This window comes from Copadichromis virginalis, linkage group LG17 (genome assembly GCF_057382275.1).
Source record: "Copadichromis virginalis isolate Kocher_CV1m ecotype Utaka linkage group LG17, C_Virginalis_male_GT1.1, whole genome shotgun sequence".
NCBI classification, from domain to species: Eukaryota; Metazoa; Chordata; class Actinopteri; order Cichliformes; family Cichlidae; genus Copadichromis; species Copadichromis virginalis.
The window spans coordinates 11765702-11779251 of NC_140634.1; the positions used below are offsets into that span (position 1 = coordinate 11765702).

Here is a 13550-nt window from a genome sequence, read left to right on the forward strand (position 1 = left end):
TATCTATCCGGGCTAGTGTGGACGTAGCCACAGAGAGACATGCAGTCATTACACACCTACATAGAATCACCAGTTAACCTAACACACATCTTTGGACTGTAGAAAGAAACCAAGATACAATAAGAGGAAACACATGTAGGAAAAGGCATGGAAACCTCACACAGGAAACTAGGATTTCTTTAGTGTCAAGTCATTAATTGGATACTTCCTGAGAAAACAACATACTGTGCTATAGTACAACACGATCAAAGAGACTGTTGTTTCAACGTTTCCAAGCAGATGTTTCAAGAATGTAAAATCTATTATAAATGAGTAGTAAACAGCACAATCCAGATATTATCTTAATTGGGACTTTGCAGACTTGGAATTGCATTGCCTTTGTTCATTAGACAGCATTAATGAAGTCACTCCATTCGGCTAAAAATTAAAATGGAAGTTGGCTATTAGAAAAAAAGAAGAAAAAACGTAATAGGATAGCTTTGAAGTCTGCAGCACCACAGTAATGAAGAAAGAGCAGTCTCTTAAAATGTATGCAGTAATAGCAGGAATTTAAACTTGTGCAATTACTCGTTCCCACCTTTGGCCTTGGTTCAAATCTTGCCTCGGCCTCTCATTACGTGAATCCTCCTGCACAAATTCAGTCAATATAAACGAAATCAATTCATTTAAAACAGACGTTCTGTTTTCCTGCCATTCCTAGAGCAACAGATCTCAGTTTTGCATTATGACTCAGCAATACAAAACGACTCCAAGGAGGAGATGCTTCGGAGACAAGAGAATGCCTGCGTTTACCGATAAAGAGAAGTTGACTGCTTTGCCGCACCTTTGTCGTTCTTGGCTGTCAGCAGAGCTTTCCCTCTGTATGAAAATCTAAGAAGAGAGTCCCCCACAAAAATGTGCACGCAGCACAACAATCGCAATTCGAGATGAGCGCCAATCATGACAGCTTTCATGTGTGCAGGAGGGATGAAAAAATAAAATCTCTGCTCTAACCTATCATACCAGAGAGCCTGACAGGCAGACATAATCTTCCCAGGAGTCTGAGCTCTATGCTGTGGATGAAGGATAAAGGGAGGAGGAGAGTGATGGAGTGCTTGTGGTGGTTAGATGGATGGGTGGAAGGATGGATGAATGGAAGGGAAAAGTAACATGGGAGGGCTGGTGTAGTGAAGGGTACTCTAATGCCCTCATGCTCTTGATTTGAGATAACTAGTGCCTGTGCAGTCATCCACAGTGATGAACACACCCTGTATTCACAAATATATGTGCACAAAAACATATACTTGGTTAAAAAAAAAATATACGGATACACCACCGTATACACTGCACGGTTGTCAGATAAGACGGCTTTGCATCAGAGATCGTTGCTCACAAGCCTGAGACCAGTAAAATCCCGTTCGAAAATCCTGCTGCTATTGATGCCAGCGGGGAGTCCTGTGAACACCGCGGCATGTGCCTACACTTTGTGTTTGATAGAACAAGCAAGAACTGTCATGGCTGATAAGGAGAGGCACTTTATCTCTGGATCAAGCCTTATCCTGATGAAAACCAGTCATCTATGAGGGCATGCTGACATTTCACAGGCAGCAGTGACTCTATACTGCACGTCGAGGGACAGATGCTGTTTCACAGCAGCATTCCAGAGTTCATTTTGCCCTTGTTGCTGATGACAGCAAATTATCCCAGGAGGGCTGTTTGATATGCACATCTAAAACAATGTGTGATATGCATTTTTTTTCATCCTCCAAAATACCACTAAGCTTGTAGTGTTTACTTAAGGTTATTGAACTTGAAGAGTGCCATCTCTGTTCAAATCCAACTCATAGCCTTTGCTGTTTGAGTTAACCTTGGTCAGACCCTTATGACTTTGGACTCTGTTGTACCGTTAAACTAAAAACAAGGATATCCAAAAATAATAATTAATTAATTAAAAATAAGGGCAAGCACAGTGGTTAGCAGTGTCAAAGCAAGCATGTCCTAGGGGTTGAATCCACCACCTAGCCGAGGCCTTTCTATGTGGAGTTTGCATGTTCTCCCCATGTCTGCATGCATTCTCTCTGGGTGCACTGGCTTCCTGCAACAGTCCAAAGACATGGGTTTAGTGGGATTAGGTTAATTGATGATTCTGAATTGCCTCTCTGTCTTAGCCCAGTGACCGACTGGTGACCTGTCCAGGGTGTCTTGCCTCTTACCCTATGCCAGCTGATATGGAAAAGCACAAGACAATTAGATGGGAGGATGTAAATTCTCTTATTCAGCAAAGGCTGAAAAATATAGTTAGTGCAGAAGTATGAAAAAGTCCTCCGATGGCCAGTTGTACAGTAACAATAGATTCCCACTAGACAAGAACAAAAAAGTTTTGTTGTTGCTGCAGCGGGGTTCAGCCTGACCCTGGTAAGCCTTTATTCAGTTGATAGTTGGATGCCAGCACAGGTGTTAGTAAACAGTAGATTTCTGCCAGGCTTTCTCCTTAAGCAATTGGAGTCACTGAATTGGAAAAATGATCCATGAAGACTGTGATGCATTCAGTTAGTGTCCTGATGCGGCTTGTTTAACACGATGCTGATTATTTGCCATTCTGCCTTTTCTCTCAAATAAAACAAAAAACTAAATACTTCATCCTTTAATACTAAAACTGAGCCTTTAAAACAAACCACAAGATTTGAAAAAAGGAAGCAGCCGAAAGAAGATGCTCTATGTGTAAATGGTCCAAATACTTGAAAGCAGTATTTTGGTGATCTTTTTTAATTGACCATCAAGAAGTACAAGCAAGACAAGCAGTGCTTGCTCAGTGAAATCTGAAAATACGCTTAAATTAAAAAATACTAAAAGGAAAGTGATTGTTAGATTTGTATTGTTGATTGTCATTTATGCTTAGAAATATTTACTTATATATGCTTATAGAGTTTTGTAATTAGTTGTAGATTGGTAGAGGTTTTGATCCTTGATAGTCTGCAAACTTTGTGTGTATTAGACAGCACTTTGGGAGCATGAGAGGTCATACCGTGTCTTATTGTTTTATGGTAGGATTAACGTAGTTGCGTCTGTTCTAGTCTAAGTGCTCTTTGTTTAGATGAACTGCAGGACTTCCTCACCGTGTTATCTAGGATGAACCATCTAGGGTGAGGGGGAGGCTACCCTCTTCCTGACCAAGGATGTTTGACCCTTTGATCAGCAGTCCACACACACACACACACACACACAGGCAAGGTACTCTTTGTGTATGTAGACGTCATATGTTAATGAACTTATGCATATTCATGTAACCTCAATAAAAGGACAGTGATACGGGAAAACGGACGAGAGCTACTGGGGTCAAGCGAAGGAACGGTGCCTGTCCGGTTCTCTCCCGTGCACGAGTACCATGAAGAAGTTTGCCTGCTTGTGTCTTGCTTTGTGTCACGGTCCTGGGTCTCCTGACCCAGCGTTTTTAGTTCTTTGTGATTTTCGTATTATTGTACTTGTGTGATTTATTCTATGGCTTCTAGTTTTGATCCCTTGCCCTTCATGTCTCCCTGTGTGCCCCTCTATGTATTTATGAGCCCTCGTCCCCTTTCGTGTTTATTCCATGTCTCCCCTGCCTGTTACGTTGGTGTTCTACTCGTGCTCTCTCTCCTCCTGTACTTCCTGTTTCACCTCTCCCGTCAGTGTTCAGTTCACCCCGCCCTGTCTCGTTATGATTATCAGTGTCACCTGTGTTCCCCGTGTGTTCCCACTTCCCTCGTTAACCCTCTGTGTATTTCTGTCTGCGTCTCCCTCTGTTCAGTGTGACGTCGTCCCTCATGTTGTGTGGATCTCCCTGTGTCTCTGCGTATGTTAGTTTTTCCCCAGTCTAGTTTTGTATCGCCTATCATCTTCTGTTACGCAATAAAGCTGCCTTTTGAGTTTATTCCCTCGTGCCTGTGAGTCCTGCATTTTGGGTCCTACTCCTGCCTGCCGCACAGCGTTCCATGACAGTACGACGTCACCAGTAATGGATCCAGCGGACTCACCGTGGAAGCGCAGCTCCCGTTTTGACGGGACTCGGCTAGTGCTTGGAGGGCCTCCGTGCTGCCGCTCCTCACTAGCTGCTTACCCTTCGGTCCACTCACCTGCTTCCTCTCCGCGGACGCCCAGGTCTCGCAGAAAACGCTCCAGCCGGTCCCGGGAGGATTACTACGAGCCTGCAAGCAATCAGCTCACGCCTGCACAAGCCTTTTACAAGATGTTAGGGATTATTATCGTGCCACCTGACTCACCCAGCATTTCCACATCACAGCAGGAGCAGCCACAGCAGAGTCCTCCCTCGTCACATTCCGCCAGCGCCGCTCCCTCTCCAACAGGGAGGCAGCGAACACGCAGCCAGCACTCACAGCTCCAGCAGGAGCCTGGGATTCAGCTCAAACAACCGCCTGGGGTGAGTGACAGAGTCTCCCTTCATTCGCCTTTTTTGTCAAGGGATAGACAGACTGTTTCCCCCAAAGCTGCGAACGCCAGCTACATGAACACTACAGCTCATGTTTCTCCGGTTCGGGAAAATAAAAGTTTTCGTTTTAAGAATGACTATTTTCCCATTGGTTCAGAAGACTGTGCGCCTGATGTTTTTTTAGATCCAGGAGTTAAGACTGTTCCGTCTGGATCTGTTTATTCTGGAGCTATGTTTATTCAGTCAGCTGCCCATCCGCTTTCAGCTCAGTCTCCAGTGTCACCTGCTCGGAAGCCGCCTGTAGCCCAGTCACCAACTCCACCACCACCACTTTCGCCTCAAGCTCAGTTAGCCGCCCGGCCTCAAGCTCAGTTAGCCGCCCGGCCTCAAGCTCAGTTAGCCGCCCGGCCTCAAGCTCAGTTAGCCGCCCGGCCCGAAGCTCTGTTAGCCGCCCGGCCCGAAGCTCTGTTAGCCGCCCGGCCCGAAGCCCTGTTAGCCGCCCGGCCCGAAGCTCAGTCGCCACCTCCACCACATTCAGCCTCGCTTCCCATAGCACAGTCACATCCACAGCCTGACTTACTACAAACCTTATTTCAATCCTTAGCCCAGTCAATAGCTCAGTTGGTAGAAGAATCATCAGCCTTATCGACAGCTCAGTTAGCTCCCTCGCAGCCACCCTCAGTGCAGTCTCCAGTGTCCCCAGTGCAGTCTCCAGTGTCCCCAGTGCAGTCTCCAGTGTCCCCAGTGCAGTCTCCAGTGTCCCCAGTGCAGTCTCCAGTGTCCCCAGTGCAGTCCCCAGTGCAGTCTCCTTTAGCACAGTCACCCACTCAACCACCAGCACCACAACCATCACTACCTCTAGTTCATTCCCCTGTGAAGTCATTAACTCCACCACCTACTCCACTCTCACCACCACCGTTACTACAGACATCAGTTCAGTCCCCTGTGCAGTCATTTACTTCTCCACCGTTAGCAGCTCAGGTCCCCGTGTGTCCAGCAGCTCAGGTCCCCGTGTGTCCAGCAGCTCAGGTCCCCGTGTGTCCAGCAGCTCAGGTCCCCGTGTGTCCAGCAGCTCAGGTCGCACCTGAACCTTTGGCCCAGTTCCCCGTAGCAGTGCGGTTTTCTAGCCAGCTTAACATTGAGCCCGGGGTCCTAATCCTCTCTGGCTCTACATCGGCTCCTGCTGGAAGCTCGGATGAGCTCATCCAGGACTCCGTGGCTCCCACGCCGCCATCTGCCTCATCCGCTGGGGGTTCCAGTGAGCCCGGCCAGCACCTCCTCGTCCCCGCTGGAGGGTCCGAGAGGCCCGTTCAGCCTCCTGTCTCCGCTGGAGGGACCGAGAGGCCCGTTCAGCCTCCTGTCTCCGCTGGAGGGTCCGAGGGGCCCGTTCAGCCTCCTGTCTCCGCTGGAGGGTCCGAGGGGCCCGTTCAGCCTCCTGTCTCCGCTGGAGGGTCCGAGGGGCCCGTTCAGCCTCCTGTCTCCGCTGGAGGGTCCGAGGGGCCCGTTCAGCCTCACGCCGCATCAGCTGGAGGGCCCGAGGAGCCTGTCCAGCCGCCATCTGCGACCGCCTCGTCATCACCTGGCCCGGCTACATCCGCCTGTGCTTCTGCTACGCCTGGCCCGGCCTCAGCCTCTGCAACCTCGCCTGGCCCGGCCTCAGCCTCTGCAACCTCGCCTGGCCCGGCCTCAGCCTCTGCAACCTCGCCTGGCCCGGCCTCAGCCTCTGCAACCTCGCCTGGCCCGGCCTCAGCCTCTGCAACCTCGCCTGGCCCGGCCTCCGAGTCTTCGTCTGCCGCAGCCTCCTCTTCAGAGCCTTCGTCTGCCGCAGCCTCCTCTTCAGAGCCTTCGTCTGCCGCAGCCTCCTCTTCAGAGCCTTCGTCTGCCGCAGCCTCCTCTTCAGAGCCTTCGTCTGCCGCAGCATCCTCTTCAGAGCCTTCGTCTGTTCCAGCATCCTCATCAGCTGCTTCGTCTGGTCCAGCATCCTCATCAGCTGCTTCGTCTGGTCCAGCATCCTCATCAGCTGCTTCGTCTGGTCCAGCATCCTCATCAGCTGCTTCGTCTGGTCCAGCATCCTCATCAGCTGCCTCGTCTGGTCCAGCATCCTCATCAGCTGCCTCGTCTGGTCCAGCATCCTCATCAGCTGCCTCGTCTGGCCCTGCGCCCACCGGGCCATGGCCGGCACGCCTGGGACTGGAGGGCCGCCGCTGCCTTCCGCGCGGTCGGCCTCCTGAACTGCTCCGTCGTCTCCTTCGCCGCCGCCGCTGCCTTCCGCGCGGTCGGCCTCCTGAACTGCTCCGTCGTCTCCTTCGCCGCCGCCGTTGCCTTGCGCGCGGCCGGCCTCCTGAACTGTTTCCGCGTCGCCGCCGTTGCCTTGCGCGCGGCCGGCCTCCTGAACTGTTTCCGCGTCGCCGCCGTTGCCTTGCGCACGGTCGGCCTCCTGAACTGTTTCCGCGTCTCCGCCGTTGCCTTCCGCACGGTCGGCCCCCTGAACTGCTCTGTGTTTTGGGTTGTTTTCTTGGGCTCCGGTGTTTTCTGTGCTCTTTGTTTTCTGTTCCGAGCCCTCCGTCCTGGGCCCCCGCCGCCCGCCCTGGGTTGTTTTCTGTTTGGTTTTGTTTTTCTGTGTTTGGGCTGTCTGGAGCCAGCCCTTGAGGGGGGGGTACTGTCACGGTCCTGGGTCTCCTGACCCAGCGTTTTTAGTTCTTTGTGATTTTCGTATTATTGTACTTGTGTGATTTATTCTATGGCTTCTAGTTTTGATCCCTTGCCCTTCATGTCTCCCTGTGTGCCCCTCTATGTATTTATGAGCCCTCGTCCCCTTTCGTGTTTATTCCATGTCTCCCCTGCCTGTTACGTTGGTGTTCTACTCGTGCTCTCTCTCCTCCTGTACTTCCTGTTTCACCTCTCCCGTCAGTGTTCAGTTCACCCCGCCCTGTCTCGTTATGATTATCAGTGTCACCTGTGTTCCCCGTGTGTTCCCACTTCCCTCGTTAACCCTCTGTGTATTTCTGTCTGCGTCTCCCTCTGTTCAGTGTGACGTCGTCCCTCATGTTGTGTGGATCTCCCTGTGTCTCTGCGTATGTTAGTTTTTCCCCAGTCTAGTTTTGTATCGCCTATCATCTTCTGTTACGCAATAAAGCTGCCTTTTGAGTTTATTCCCTCGTGCCTGTGAGTCCTGCATTTTGGGTCCTACTCCTGCCTGCCGCACAGCGTTCCATGACACTTTGCAGTGTAATTATATTGTCTTCAACGTTCCAGCGAATAGGTTCAAGCTACAAACCTAACATTAATTGGTCCTTCGATGCCGGCTCCCTGGGATCGCATTCACCGAGGGGGGGGAGGCACGCTGAAAGACTGACGTCAGCCAGGAAGTTCCTGTGGATTCGCTGTCTGTCTTTCTCCTCGATGAATGGCGATCGGCGGGATTCAGGCTGATATTACACGCTAAGCAACGCCAAGTAAGTTTAAAGAGGCCGACTCTATAACCGTGTCGTTGTGCAGTCTCCGCCATTTTGTGAGGCGTTGAGAAGTTCGCTGCTTTGTGGAGCGATAACTGGGTTAGTGTCCCGAAAAAGAAGTTTTGGTTAAATCGCCCAAGGGTCCCAAGCGTCCGGTGAGTGTCCGGTTTTGAAATCGCCCTGGGTGTGTGTCCCGAGCGTCCCTTCATTGGGTTTTGTCGCGCGAGTGGGTGAGCGTCCCACAACTGGGTCAGGGTCCCGAGCGGTCCGGTGTGAGTCCGGAGTAGGCCTATTTTGTGTTGTTGTCATTGTTGTCGTCGTCGTCGTTTTTGTTGTTGTTGTGTGAGTGTGTGCGGAGCAGAACACGTGGTCTGTAACACCGACTGTTGTTGTTATCATGGGTTTCTAAGCAACCAAGAGTGAGTTAGAGGGAGAAAGACGTTTGTGCTGGACTTTGCTCCTGGCAGCACAAAGTATTTATGTATAAAAGAGAGAGAGCGAAGGCTCCACAGCTGCGTGGGTGCACGCGAATGCGGTCGCGCGGGTTTCACGCGGACCTGAGCCGTGCGGTTAATCGCAGGCTTATAAATGGAAGAGATTCAAATGTTAGAAGTTTTCAGAAAACACACCAGCCTTGAAGAGTGTGTGGAAAAGGCCAGCCCACATCAGCAGCTGTGCTCTGGTGGGTGGCTTTCCCCCCACCCCTTCCTGACACAAAATGTTAACAGCCTGTGTGCCAAACCATTGAGGTGGATAGTTGTTAAAAGTAACCTACATTAAACTTGTGGTTGCTTAAATTCAGTACAATGACATGTGAGGTGAAATGATATAGGTAAATATTTAAACTCATGAAGTGCATAGAGGCACTTGACCTGTGTGGAAGACTGTCGTCTTATTATGAACCATTGTTGAGATATACAGCACACCTGTGAAAACAACTAATATGCTCAACCCTGTATGAAACATCTGAAAATACATGATGGAGAAGCTGTGTTGAATATGTAAGTGTAAGACTTTGCCACTGTGGGCAGAGCATGCAACTACTGTGTGATGTCGCGTTGCAGTTTTGTTTTTGTTTTTTGAGCTGATGAGCAAGCTACACATTATCAGATCAAGAGCTGTCTGAGAACTACTCAAAGAGAGGGAAACAGAGCTAGGATAACTGTGATAACTGGAGTGTGCAGCGTTTCCATGAGCAGTTTTTCTGCACCTTGACTCGTGTGTGTGTGTAGCATCAGCATCATGTTTTTGTTTATTTGTTTTGTTGGATTAAAAATAATTAAATAAACTGGTGATCATGCTTATGGATCACCATGGCACATATCTCCAGCCATATGGTTTATTTATGCAGATGAAAAAGTGAGTGTGAATGTGTCTGACATCACAGTGTTTTTGTGCGCTGTGTAAAAGTAATTGCCTTTGATTGTGAGTGAGAGCGGTGATTTTGCAGACCACCAGCTATTGTGAAGAAAAAAAAAAGAGTGAAAAAGAGACAAATTACTACATTGTAGACGAAGAGAAATAATCATAGGAAAAAGGTTTTGTGTTGATCAGCCGAAAAACAACTACAATGTCATTTTCTGCTTTTAAGAAAGGATTGTTCACACAAACACAGACAGAGAGAGAGAGAGAGAGATGTGTGTTGATTAAGCAGTGATGATAATAATGAACATGTTTTAGTTTGTCACTTTCAGGTGAAAAGCAGACCTGAATCAATTTTCCACATGCAGCAGTCGGAAGAAAGTTATAGTTTAACATCATTGGAAACATGCAGGCCAAGTTTCTGGCTGACTTATTTACAGCGCCATGTGTCTCTCAACCTCACAAGCAAGCAAGCTCTCACCCCTCCCTGAAGACAAGGAATGCAGCTCCAAAGCAATAACATGATAAAGAGACAGCAGCGAGTCCTGAGCAAAGAGTCCCAGCAAAGCAGCAGCAATGTGGATAAACAGCAGCAGAAGAAGAAAGCAAACCCATCTTCCTGTCTGATTGGATGAATTTCACGGAGGGGCGAGCAAGATGGCAGCGGGAAGAGGAGTTTTTGTTTGAGTTCTCAGCACGAGACACTTATTTGACGTCTTTCTGGCCTTCGGGACTTTTTTGGAGATCAGCGCGCTAAACTTGCTGGATCTGAGGCCAGGGTCTGCGGCGGCAGCATGTTGAAATGCTCAAAAAGGACTGAGTGACTCGGGCAAGCCACATGCGGCTAGCGACATGAAAGAAATGGACCCTTCATGATGCGTTCAACGTGCCAGCGCTGTGGTGGGAAAGGCTCCATCATAAACACGCCCTGCGCCCTGCGCCGAGGTTCAGGCCAAGAAGAAGAAGACGATGACTTCCAAGCCCAAGAAGGTCGGCCTCAGCGTGGGCGAGCTGATTGTGAAAGCCGTGGCCGCTTCCAAGGAGCGCAACGGCCTGTCTGTGGCCGCTCTCAAGAAGGCTCTGGCTGCCGGAGGCTACGATGTGGACAAGAACAAGGCCCGTGTCAAGACCGCCATCAAGAGCCTGGTGGCGAAGGGCACTCTGGTGCAGACCAAGGGCACCAGGACCTCCGGATCCTTCAAGATGAACAAGGCTACTGAGAGCAAAGCCAAGAAGCCCGCCGCGGCCAAAGCCAAGAAACCGGCAGCAGCTGCTAAGAAGTCGCCCAAGAAGGCAGCAGCAGCACTTCAGCTACTAGACAGGACAAAGCTGAAGGAGAACTGCCGGGACTGTTGAAGTGGGAGAGGACAAAAGAGTGAGAGGACAACAGAGTGAGAAGACTAGGTGAGAACACATAGGAATTATTTAATGTGGGAAATCAAAATTTGGGTTAGCAAACCTGGGGAAAAGAAAACTGACTGCTTAAGTTGGAAAATTGAGACGGAGTCTGAAACATTGCGAAAATAGAAACATATACAAAATCACACACACACAAGCAGAACATGCATTAACCCTACTAACAATTCCAAACACAAAATGACTCATGAAGACTCATAGCACATTAGTTAAGAAATGATTAAATAATAGCAGAGAAGTGTGTAGGAAAGGCAGCTTTAAGAACATGCTCTGCTGGAGATGCAGCTCCACAGACATGCATTAGACCTGCCTAATAACACAAACCCATGCAATGAAAATTTGCTTGTTATCTTTCATCAGTGTTAAAATAGTGTCAATTTAGCAGACACTTGTTATTAAATACTGAATTTATCCAATGCAAAAAATTGACCCTCCAGGTTGCAGGACAACAGTTTAACTTTTGTGGGAAAAAAGATCCTGGTTTGACCAACCAGTGATCAGACAATAAATTTAGTTGTTAAAATGGTAAATTGGGAGAAGCTTCCTGCTTGATTGAGGCAGCACATGTAATTTACTGTATGAGGGAAATTGTCTTTTGTGATACTATTTTGAACATGCTTTTCTGTCGTCCTGTCAACTTAGTGGGTTAATAGCTGATATGCAAATTAGTTGATCGGTTTTAGATTAATGAAAGGTGACTGAATTCTAGTACGAGTGAATGGGATGTGTTGGAGTTTGTTGTGTGTTGAGTGGAGACTCTAAAACACTGAGTTTCCTGCTTTGATGTGCGAGTGAATCCTGTATTTAGATACACAACTCTGAATACATCAGAACAAACGTCTTTTGTGAAGTGCATGACAGCATGTCACATGTTTTATGATGAAGGGAAAAAGGAAAAATTGAATAAAATAGATCTGTGGCTTAAATGAGTGAAGAGCACAGACCGGGTGATTAAACTCATAGCTAATAAGACATTAGGGTTATGTTGTGTGTTGTGCAGCTGATGGTTGGTTTGGAGTGAATCTAGCTGATGATTTTTCTTTTGTTGTGAAGTTGAGCCTGCCGATTAGTATGATGGTATGATGAACCATGCTAATGGTATGATTTACCCTCCTGAGATGAGGAGCTTGTGTCATGACTTAACAAGGCCTTTTTATTTTGATACTTTCACAGTGCACTGAAAGTTTTGTTCGATAATCTCTGTTCTTTGAGCAGATCTGCGAGTCGGGAATTAAAAGCGTTACACGTCGTCAAGAAAATTGTTGCAAGTGAGTTTCTCCACATTTAAAATGGGTTCAGGAGGAAGCCACTTATTTGGGACAATTAGGAAATGAGAGTCCCCCCCAAAAAGGATTCAACGAGGAAATCCAGTCTAAATTATTTTTCTTTTTGAAATAACGTCGTTTTGCTGAGCGTGGAAACGAATGCGATGATAATTTCCACAATTAGCAAAAGAAGGAACCACTGAGTGAATGAGTAGGAATTTTAAAATAACTGACTGACTGACTGAACATGATTGTGTGAAGCTAACCCCCACCTGACAAAGGTGCAGATGAACCCATGTGTTTCCTTTTACAGGAGCAGAAAGATGACAGCAACACTCGAGGTTGCGTGATGATTTAACATTTTAAATGCCATTTTCTGTGTCTGTGAATTTACTATGTGTGTGTCATTCACTAGCTTGTGTTGCTCACAGAGATAACTGTGACAAAGTATGCATACGCCTGCGCAAGCGCTAATATTTGCATTTTCTTTTCTTACAGCATGCCAGTTCTTCATGTGAATTGATGATGCGATTTATACCAGGACAACTGGTTGATGTTTTTTCCTACTACAGGATTTCTGGGTTTATGTGTGAGGAAAACTGTGTTTACAGGTTATGAGTGGTGATGCTGTTGCATTGTGTTGATGGGAAAATGTGAAGGTTACTTTGATAATGTGAATAACCTGTGTGAAATTTCCTGTGTTGAGAATTGGTGTTACTTCTTTCCACAGCTATAGATGGCTAACTTTATGGTCTTTTTATGGCACCTCTGGAACCTGTCGACCTGCGTCTGACCACCAATGGTCACTGTGTTGCTAATGTTTGTTTTTCTATGACTGCGTGTAGAGGATTCGGCAGAAGCGGACAAGTGACATGAGAAGAACAAATAAGAGATACAGTGTTTCTGGGATAGTTTGATATGGGCTCATTAGCTGGCCACTTTTGAGCCCATAGTAATATATGAGTGGAGTGACTTTGCTTAAGAGCAGTCACCGATTACATTAATGTTGCCTGAGTACATGGGATGATCCATGTCTGAGGCGACTTATGAAAATAATTGTAGTTTACTGATTTGAGAAAACCTGCACGTGACACTTGTCTTGCTGATGTTGAATGCTTATTGTTCTTATGATACAATTGTTTACAGGTATGAAGTTTGATTTTACTTCCAGATTTTGCTTTCCAGGCCATGATGGTGTGTATGCAGGCTCCTGGGAGAGCCAGGTGTTAAGCATACTTAATATGCAAAACACACTAACATTTTTATTGCAGGATTATAGGTCCAGGGTGGTGCTGCTCCAGGGGAGGAGATGCCCTGATGTTGCCTGGGATATGATCTAGCTAATCTTTTTCTTTAAGACAGGAATCCGGGTTTGGTGTGTTGGCGCATGGGTGTGTCCATGCGTCAAGAGGTGGGGTCCAAGGAGTAACATTAAGCAATGTTTACTATTATTGTTGCAGTGATTTGTGTGATTAGCCGTTTATTTACAAATATTAAACCTATGCAAGTGGTGCATCCATGTTCAGATGAGGCTTTGATGGCCTATAAGTGAAGTTCACTGAACTAAAGAATGTGGTTTGATGATTGTTGACATGCTCTCCAAATAGAAGTTTTTCTTCTTAGCAAGGAAATACAGGTGCAGCAGTA

The 13550-nt window shown here is 47.5% G+C and overlaps 1 pseudogene; it reads left to right on the forward strand.

Moving 5' to 3' along the window:
* The first annotated feature begins 9880 nt into the window (after nt 1-9880).
* On the forward strand, nt 9881-10976 carry LOC146689034 (histone H1-like; annotated as a pseudogene).
* Nucleotides 10977-13550: the final 2574 nt, after the last annotated feature.